At 44.1% G+C, this 10,537-nt stretch overlaps 1 protein-coding gene across 1 annotated transcript in view; it reads left to right on the top strand.

The window, feature by feature from the left end:
* Positions 1-1,000: 1,000 nt before the first annotated feature.
* The window catches only part of LOC147108771 (myosin regulatory light polypeptide 9), a 29,160-nt gene continuing 19,623 nt past the window's right edge, over positions 1,001-10,537 (top strand). Inside the window, exon 1 of the mRNA XM_086005591.1 lies at positions 1,001-1,117. The gene's annotated coding sequence lies outside the window, so the exon portion shown is untranslated. The remainder of the gene's footprint in view (positions 1,118-10,537) is intronic.

Here is a 10,537-nt window from a genome sequence, read left to right as displayed (position 1 = left end):
GACCTGCTGAGTTATTGCCAGCATTTTCTGTTTTTATTTCAGATTTCCAGCATCTGCAGTATTTTGCTTTTGGCTTTTCAACATTCAGTCATAAATTCACAGTCCAATACTGCAGCAGTCACAGGTTCAGTGTCCAATAATCCATCTCATATTTTGAATTCACTTCGTTTTTTTCGAATGGCAGAAAGAATGGTTTCAGCCATGCATTATATTCTTAACAAAATTTTGGGTATATGTGTGGAATCATGGGGAAGGGGAGCTGGCCCCTCACCGTTGGGACCAATGTTTGAATTCTGCCCAAACTGGTATGCTGGAAACTTTCTCTCCCTAATTGACGTCAGAGTTCTAAATGAAGTGAGCATGGGAAGTCTCATCTCAGTTCAAAGTAGATGTGAGAATCAGTACACAAATGTCCATCATCCAACATAACTTAGTATTACTTGGTCATCTTACTTTTCCCTGAATTATAATGACAAGTCAAACCTGGCAATAATTCAACTCTTGTTTGTCATTTTAAACACATTGCTTACTTCAAATGCAATGTATTATTGGGAAAAAAAGTGTCCTGGACTCAACTGCGACGTGCTAATAAAATGAAATGACTGTTAAATAACCATTAAGGTAGAAATAATGAATTGCGTAATTCTGTTAGAACATGCCAATCCACAGCTTTATTAAAAAATACAAGCAAGAATGAATAAAACTAACATAATCATACCATATCCTTTTAAAGCAAACAAGATGTTTTGCTGATCTATCTGTGAAACATAACTGTCTCGGTGATGCATTTCTGCATTGCAAGTGCTGGCTTGGCTTCACTGGATAGTTTCAACTATATAAGGCATCTTATCCGTTTGTGTGGATTTCCTTGTGCTAATATGCCACAATCCATTGTACAACAAGCTACTTGGCAGCAATCCAGTCAGCATTTTATTGCCTTGTATGGACAAATGCCTGGAATGAGAGGGGAGGCAACTTAAAACAGCTGTCACTAGGCATTGGATGGTGTGAACACATGACTTGTACATCAGCTTCGGCAGAGCAAATACTTACTGGCATAGCTCTGTTACTTTAGACTTGAAGAAAATTCTATATTTCTCATCTTTTTTGAATACAGGTAAGAAGTATTTAAATATATAGTGTCTATGCATATAGTTGTAAATTATCAACACTTAGAATGTTCTTGCCATTATAGTGAATTGGGGAGAATGTTTAACTTTAGAAACTGCAAAGTCTTCTTGCGTCAGTTTACCAAAAATGCATCTTTAGATGAAGCAATACCAAAGTTAACTTCACAGAACAACTCACAACCTCATGAAAGGGCTCAGCAGCAAGGATATATATAATAAAATGGGATTAGTTGTACAAAATGCTTTTTACACAATGTTAGATCGTTGATTCAAACTTTGTAGATGCTTGGGCAAAAGCAGTAAACAGATTTCCCAAAGTATAAACACACAAATGACTGAGGAGTTTGAGGATCTTTGCAGATTTCATTGTTAGTTGCTGTAAACTGTACCTTCATTCAGATCAAAGCTTTTGTTTGTTAACATCCACTTTTCACTCTGTGTAAGCTGCTAAGATTTCCTCTGCTCCTTATATGTTGGCATCATAAACATAACTGGAAGAATTCCTTAATAGCAAAATTGTGAACACATTCTACGAGGACCATTTCTGATCATGCTAGAAATTATTACCAGAGGAAACCTTCCTTCGTTGTTTAGAAAGTATTCATTGATTTTTTTCCCCATTGAAGGCTGCAGAAGTATTTTTTTTAAATAAACTAAAGGGTATTAATTGCTTTTAACATGTTGTCAACCTCTACTGTTTAAATATTGGAAAACCTTGGTGCTCTGCTCTGTTTATTCAGTAATCACTACATTCTTCTGGGGGAAAAAAATCAGTATATTTGACAATGATTACAGCAGTGTTATCTCGAGGCACTGCTCTGGTATTCCGTTTAAAGCCAGAGACTGTTGCTTGCATTCCTGAGCTTCCAAGTAGTATAAAGACTTCATTGCAAAGAGTGGTTAGCTTGTTAAATGATCTGTGAACTTTTGGGTAAATTTGACCTTGGGACAATTTGCAAACTGGGTAAACTAGATTTCAAAGTGGCTAAAAGGTGTAAAAACTTTCCTGGATCTGATAAACAATATTAATTTTATTCCTACATGGTGATCTCAGCAAAGGTTCAACAACAACAACTTGTATTTATATAGCGCCTTTAACGTAGTAAAACATTCCAAGGTGCTTCACAGGAGTAGATGGGAATAGTAGCTGAACATAATGGATTTGGTTTCAAACGTCTGTCAGAATAACAACAACAATAAGTTGCATTTGTATAGTGCTTCTAACATAGATGAAGTCCCAAGGTGCTTCACAGACGTGTGAGGAAATGCGGACACCAAGCATAAAGAAAGATAGATTATGAGGGTCGACCAAAAGCTTGATCAAAGATGTGGATTTTAAGGCGTGTCTTAAAGGAGTAGAGGGAGTTGGAGCGGAAGAGGGCTTTAGGGAGTGAATTCCAAGCCGAAAACACAACTGGCAATGTCAGGGCAAAAGGCGGTGGTTGCACAAGAGTTACAGAAACAGAGAGTTTGGAGAGGGATTGTAAGGCTAGAGAAGCTTACAGGGGCAAGACCATGGTGGGATTTAAACATGGGGATGAGAATTTGAAATTTGATATGTTGAGGTCCAAACAGCAAGAATGTGAAGTGAAGGGTGAGTTGAACATGGTGTGAAGTCTTCTTCTTCTTAGGCAGTCCCTCGGAGAACCGAGGATGACTTGCTTCCACATTAAAAATGAGTTCTCAGGTGACTGATTAGTCCAATGCGGGACCTACAGTCTCTGTCACAGATGGGGCAGACGGTGGTTGAAGGGGCGGGTGGGTGGGGTGCTTGGGTTGACATGCGCTCCTTGCGCTGCCTGCGCTTGGCTTCCGTTTGCTCCCGGCGAAGAGACTCGAGGTGTTCGGCGCCTTCCCGGATGCTTCTCCTCCACTTTGTGCAGTCTTGGGCTAGGGATTCCCAGGTGTCAGTGGGAAGTTACACTTTTTCAAGGAGGCTTTGAGGGTGTCCTTGAAGCGTTTCCTCTGCCCACCTGGGGCTCTCTTGCCATGCCGGTGCTCCGAGTAGGGCGCTTGTTTTGGGAGTCTCGTATCGGGCATGCGGACAATGTGACCCGTCCATCGGAGCTGATTGAGCGTAGTCAAAGCTTCAATGCTGGGGATGTTGGCCTGAGCAAGAACACTGACGTTGATGTGCCTATCCTGCCAATGGATTTGCAGGATCTTGCAGATCCAGCGTTGGTGGTACCTCTCCAGTGTTTTGAGGTGCCTGCTCTACATGGTCCATGTCTCTGAGGCATACAGCAGGGCGGGTATCACTGCTGCCCTGTAGACCATGAGCTTAGTGCCGGGTTTGAGGTCCTGGTCTTCAAACACTCTCTTCCTCAGGCGACCGAAGGCTGCACTGGCACACTGAAGGCGGTGTTGGACTTCGTCATCGACGTCAGCCCTCGTTGACATTAGGCTCCCGAGGATGCAGGCAGCGGGGTTTTGAATTAAATGCTGTTTGCAGAAGGTGGAGGATGCAAAGCCAGCCAAATGAGCATGGGAGCAAGTCTGGAGGTAACAAATGTACGTATGAGGGTTTGGCAGCAGATCGGCTGAAGTAGGGGTGGAGGTGGATAATGTTAAGGAGGTAGAGGTAGGTGGTTTTGGTGATGGAGAGTATATAAGATCGGAAACTCATCTCGATTGAACAGGACCCCAAGGTTATGAACAGTCTAGTTCAGCCTGAGACAGTAGCTGGGAATGGATAAGTTGGTGATGAGGATATGCTGTTTATGTTGGGGGATCAGGGTGGTGGTAGACTGAAGACAATAGCTGGAGGAAATTGTGGCTCATCAAAACAGGCTGTTGGACAAGCTTTTGATAATAGAGGCAATGGAGGGTCAAGAACAGTGGTGGAGAGGTGGAGCTGGGGATCATCAGTGTACATGTGAAAGCTGTCCCCTGTGTCTGAGGGGCTGCATGTATTTGAGACAGAGAAGGAGGCCACGGATGGATTGTTGGGGACCCCTGAGGTAACAGTGCTAGGTGGGAACAGTAGCCGTTCCTAGAGATGCGCTGGCTATGATCGGATAGGTAAGAATGGAACCAAGCAAGGACAGTTCCAGCAAGGTAGACAACGGAAGAGAGGTGTTAGAGGAGGATGGCATCACAGTCACAGAGAATGTTGTTTGTGTCTTCGGTTGGGGCTGTTTTGGTGCTGTGAAAGGATTGAAAATCTGCTTGGAGGGTGTAAGAAAAGCACGTTTGCAGGCTATCTACAGAATAAGGCTTTCTATTGAATATTGTTAGCATCAGCATGCCTTCAGCCAAAGATTGCCTAGGGATTCAAACAGGGAGTTCCAGGACAGATGGGCACAACGCTGGGAGGAAACAACATAGTCAAGGACGTTGGAGAGAAAAGAGGCAGTAGTTAGCAAGGACAGAGGAGTCCAAAGTGGGGTTTTTGAGGAGGGGGGTGATGACAGAGGTTTTGAAAAGGAGAAAGGCAGTGCCTGAGGAGAGGGAACCATTTACAATGCCAGCGTGTATGGGGGCCAGGAAGGGAAGTTGCCAAAAATGCAGCACTAACTTTATATTAAGTATAAACAAAATTGACCAGGGTTCACATAATCTATACAAGTTTGCTCTTCACTTGCATGGATATGATTCTGTCTTATCGCAACTAAAGATGCAATGTTCTGCAATGTAAAAGATTCCACATTTAGATAGAAAGTCGAAAGATGTTGCGCCACACTCTTTTTTCACCCCAACTCCCAACTTTTTTTCTCTTTGAAGGCACTCACTTATGCTAAGGTGAAGTTTCACAGATGCCAGCCACACTCAAGCACTTTACCCAAGCGATAGTTCTCAATGTGTGAGCCTAGAGCCTAGACAGTGAGTGTCAGCAGGATGTCTGATTAAAAGAGGCACTTCAGCCCAGCCCAATCCTGATAGCCAGGCACACTCTCCAGCATAGGGCACTTCATTGCAATCGGGTCTGATGGCTGTTTTCCTTTGCTTCGCCCGTAGCTCAATTTCTGTCAAGATTGGCACGTGCAGCATAGATTGCAGGTCAAACCTTAAACCTGATCTATATGGTTCAGTTTCAAGCTAGATGGTGTATTTCACAACTGAGCCATTGGGGAGCTGTCAAACCCTCTTGTTTTCAAATCAATTTCAGTGTTGGATGCTTTTTGTATTTGTACCACTGATATTTATTTGGGGGGAATTCAGATTTAAAACCTTACATGTACGAACCCATATCCTTTCCATCACCAAGTCTGCCTACTTCCACCTCTGTAACATCGCCTGTCTCCGACCCTGCCTCAGCTCATCTGCTACTGAAACCCTTATCCATGCCTTTAGACTTGACTATTCCAATGCTCTCCTGGCCACCTCCCATGTTTCACCCTCTGCAAACTTGAGCTCATCCAGAATTCTGCTGCCCATATCCTAATTCGCGCCAAGTCGCATTCACCCATCACCCCTGTGCTCGCTGACCTACATTGGCTCCCAGTCCAGCAACAGCTCAATTTTAAAATTCTCATCCTTTTTCAAATCATCATGGCCTCGCCCCTCCCTATCACTGTAACCGCCTCCATCCCTACAACCCTTTGAGATATCAGCGCTCCTCCAATTCTGGCCTCTTGTGCACCCCCGATTTTCATCGCTCCACCATTGGCGGCCGTGTCTTCAGCTGCCTAAGCCCTAAGCTCTGGAATTGCGTCTCTAAACCTCGCCGCCTCTCTACCTCTCTTTCCTCCTTTAAGACGCTCCTTAAACCCTACCTCTTTGACCAAGCTTTTTGATCACCTGTCCTAATACCTCCTTATGTGGCTCGCTATCAAATTTTATTTGGTAACGCTTCTGCGAAGTGCCTTGGGACTTTTTACGATGTTAAAGGGGCTATATAAATGCAAGTTGTTGTTGTTGTATTACAATTTATACAATCTTAAATATTACTCCAACCTAATTGCCATATAGTGAAGGGATTTACTTGTAAAATAAGTACTGGGCAGATCTGTACACGGAGTGCATCCTCTCTGATGATGGAACTGTATTTGCTATGACAGTTTCCCCTATCGAAGAAATCATCTAATTTGAGTGTTCATGATCATTTATGAATTGCAGAAACCAGCAAGTCACTGTACTGAAATTCAGTCCAGGTACTGAACACATCGATAAAAGTGTAAAAGTTGTGATCCTGTGCAGGTTTCCTGAACTGCAGTTCAACGTACATTTGCTATATTTTCTGATTAAGCCTACATTCCAAGTTAATGCACATTTTTCCATAAAAGTCGGAAATCTATTTCTTCAAGATGAATTGGACAAAATGCTTTAACAAAAATTATATATATATTGAGGGTGGCATAATGCATTTAAGAACCAATGTGCAGTGCAATGTTATGAAAGGCACAGGTTTGATTTTTCCCCCCCGTTCCACTGCGTTCCAGATTTCAGCTGTGCTGCTGTGGGGAGGCACCAATGAACCCTTAAGACTCTTGACAGGGAAGGTAGTGATTCAAAGGGAGAGTCATGCCCATTTTATCCTTGCTCACCTCCCAGACTATATCGAAGGAGATTGATTGCTTGTTTTCTTTGCTAGACTTGATGTGTGGCCTGAGGAGATAGGGGAGGGGGAGGGGAAGGGGGGAGGGGGGCACTGGAGAGAAAAATTAAAGGATTTTGGTGTGCTCAAAGAAATTCAATTAAGAGATGCCGAGTGTAGACAGAGATTTAAGTACTTTGAGACACTGATTTCCATTGATCAAAGCTGTATTTTGGCAGATGATAGTTATTTTTTATATTGCAGGCCACAGGTGCCTTCTAGACCCACATAAATGCCCAAATAATGCAACTGCTTTTCCTGTAAAACTAGCTGCAATGGTATTTTGTGCGTGCACAGACTGGCTGTAACAGTTTGGCCACTTCTAAATGCGTGAACTAATGGCATCATGACATGCACCATATGTGACGCGACTATAAAGAATCAGCCAGTCCAGAAATGTGATGACGTTACTGCTCGGGTTGTTCTGCTGCTGTTAAAACAGTGCATTCACGGGCCCAGGAAGACTGGTAGCAATCAGGAAGACCCAGTAAAAAATCTGGAGTACCAAGAGAAAATGCTGGAAAAACTCAGCAAGCCAGGCAATATCCGTGGAGAGAAATAGAGTCAACGTTTCAGGTCGAAACCCTTCGTCAGGACTGAAAAAGCACAGAAAATGAAACAGGTTCAAAGGCCAGTTTGGGGGTTGGGAAATGGGGATGAAAGAACAAAAGAAAGAGAAGTGAAGAGACATTAAGAGGTATTCAAAACGAGACGAGATGGTGATAGGACTAGTGGAGAGACAAAAGACGGCTCTAGATTAGGTGTGAAATGCGCTGGCAAAATGAGAGACAGCTGCCATGTGGGAGAGAGAAAAAAAGGGGGAAGGGCCAAAACAAAGGTGTGGATAAAAAATATGTAAAAATGTAATAGGGGCCGAGGTTATGATCTGAAATTGTTGAACTCGATATTGAGTCCGGAAGGCTGTAAAGTGCCTAATCGGAAGATGAGGTGCTGTTCCTTGAGCTTACGCTGGGTTTCCGTGGAACAATGCAAGAGCCCGAGTACAGGGAGGTCTGAGTGGGAATGGGGCAGTGAATTAAAATGACAGGCGACCGGAAGCTCGGGGTCACCCTTACGGACTGAACGGAGGTGTTCCGCAAAGCGGTCACCCAATCTGCATTTGGTCTCTGGAGTGTTTATCTGCCAACTGTTCACCTGTATATTAGCAGCCGACAGCACAGAAACAATATAAAAGCAGCTGAAGTAAGGTTAGATTTTGCCTTAAGCAGGTAATAATTTGAATTATAAAGTAAAGTATTAATCTATTTGGTTAGAAAGTAAGTAGGTGAATTTTGTTTATTAAATAATAGATGGTATGGCTATACATGCATGTGATATAGAGGTTAGTTTGGGCTGACATTCAGATCTTAAAACCAATTAGGATGTGGATAATCTTTTTGTAATTAACCTAAATGTACGTTCCATTAAATCCAACCAATGTGGACATGCTTGTGTAGTTTCACAGTTTGGGTTTAATAATCCAGAGGTTGTTAGTTGTGATTTAATGGCTCAATGGGAATGCTGATAGCATACTGCACTATACCTTGGAATGGTAAAACATGGGTGTGGTAAACCACTGTTAACCTGTACATGCCTATGTGGTAAACCACTGTTAACCCTGTACAAGTCCAGGCATGTCTCAGCCCCTGGCTCCACCCCTAAGCCCGGGTATAAAGGTGACTCACCACCCTTCCCCCGAGAGCTCTTAGGATGGATTCACTAGCAGAGGCATGCTCTAGTTCTTAGTCAATAAAAGCCTACTTCATTTAAGTCCATCTCGTAGTCTTTGGTATTGTTGATAGCGCATCAATGGGTTCATGCTTATAATTCCCTGCATGGTAAACTACAATCTGTTAAACCATCATGGTTGGCCTCCACTGTCAGGCTCTTCCCAGTGGAGGATGATTCTACATTTGAATGACCATTGAATACTGTGTGTGTCCTTGTAGTAGACAGAGTATTTACCAACAACAACTTTCATTTATATAGTGTCTTTAACTTAGTAAAATGTCCCAAGGTGCTTCACAGGAGTGTTGTCAAACAACATTTGACACCGAGCCACATAAGGAGATATTAAGATAGGCTTGGTCAAAGAGGGAGGTTTTAAGGAGCATCTTAAATGGAGGAAAGAGAGGTAGAGAGGCAGAGAGGTTTAGGGAGGGAATTCCAGAGCTTAGAGCCTAGGCAGCTGAAGGCACGGCCACCAATGGCCGAGCGGTTAAAACCGAGGGTGTGCAAGAGGACAGAATTCGAGGAGCACAGATAACTCGGAGCGTTGTAGGGCTGGAGGAGGTTACAGGGATAGGGAGGGGAGAGGCCATGGAGGGGTTTGAAAACAAGGATGAAAATGTTAAAATTGAGGCGTTGCTTAACAGCGAGCACAGTGGCAATGGGCAATGTTCCCGCTAATTTTTTGGGGGGTGAGCGGCCCCTTTTATGGGCTGTGCGGCCCACTGAAATTATTGCGCATGCGCGGTTTTTTCCATTTAAAAGTCGGCGAGCAGCCTGCCCAGGGCTTTCAGACCACGGCGCGGCTTAACAGGAACATTGGTGATGGGTGAACAGGACTTGGTGCGAGTTAGGATACGGGCAACAAAGTTTTGGATGACCTTAAGTTTATGGAGGGTGGAAGATGGGAGGCCAGCCAGGAGTGCGTTGGAATAATCAAGTTTAGAGGTAACAAGGGCATGGACGAGGGTTTCAGCAGCAGGTGAGCTGAGGCAGGGCGGAGGTGGGCGATGTTACGGAGGTGGAAATAGGCGGTCTTAGTGATGGCGTAGATATGTGGTCAGAAGCTCATCGAGGTCAAATACAACACCAAGGTTGTGAACAGTCTGGTTCAGCCTCAGACAGTTCCATGGTAATCATGTGGAAGAGGGCTGTCTGAAACCATGGTAAGGAACTAGTGCATGGCATAAGAAAATCTAATAGTCAAGAATATTTAAAAAACAATAGGATACAATAACTTGGTTTGGTGAATCTCATTGTGAGCATTGTCTCTATCCATGTGAAGTATGTATTCACATTCTACAGATTCAAAGTTTCAAACATCTGTTTCTAAGCACCACTGTCCTGTCACTGTCCCAAGCTTGAATCTCCCTTGGATAAACCCAAAGTCGAATATTGAGAAGACCAAAGCTTTGGCCCCTGCTACAAACTTCGTATCCTCGACAATGATTCCATTCCTCTCCCAGACCACTGTCTCAGATTGAAGCTGATTGGTGTCCTATTTGACCCTAAGCTAAGGTTCTGACCCTATATCCTCTCCATCTCAAAGACCGCCAACTTCCACTTCCATAACATCACCCGTCTCGCACCCCTGCCTCAACTCATCTGCTGCCGAAACCTACATCCATGCCTTTGTCACCTCCAGACCCGACTATTTCTATGCTCTCTTTGTTAGCCTCCCATTCACCACCCTCCATAACCTTCAGCTCATACAAAACTCCTAACCCACACCAAGTCCCGCTCACTCACCACCAACATTCCTTATAAGGTGCACGGCCACATACCTCTCTGCCGGTCCCGTGCAGCCCGGGACTGGCTTTTACAACATGGAGTTTTGCGCTGTGAATGGGCCGTGCAGCCCCATAAAGGGGCCGCACACCCAAAAAAACAAAGAGGGAACATTGCTCACCACCCCAGTGCTCACTGACCTAGATTGGCTCCTGGTCTCCCAAAGCCTCCAATTTAATATTCTGATCATTTGTGTTCAAATCCCTTCATAGCCCCACCTACCCCTATCTCTGTAACCTCCTCCAGCACTATAACCCCTTGAGAACTCTGTGTTCCTCCAACTCTAGCCTCTTAGGCATCCCCCACTCCTTCATCTCACCATTCATCAGCTGTGGCTCAGTGGGTAGCATACTCA

The sequence above is a fragment of the Somniosus microcephalus genome, chromosome 13 (genome assembly GCF_052327205.1).
Source record: "Somniosus microcephalus isolate GS21.2 chromosome 13, FLI_Smic_1.0, whole genome shotgun sequence".
Lineage (NCBI taxonomy): Eukaryota > Metazoa > Chordata > Chondrichthyes > Squaliformes > Somniosidae > Somniosus > Somniosus microcephalus.
The sequence above is the reverse complement of the archived record's forward strand: the minus strand, read 5'-3'. Positions and strand labels throughout refer to the sequence as shown.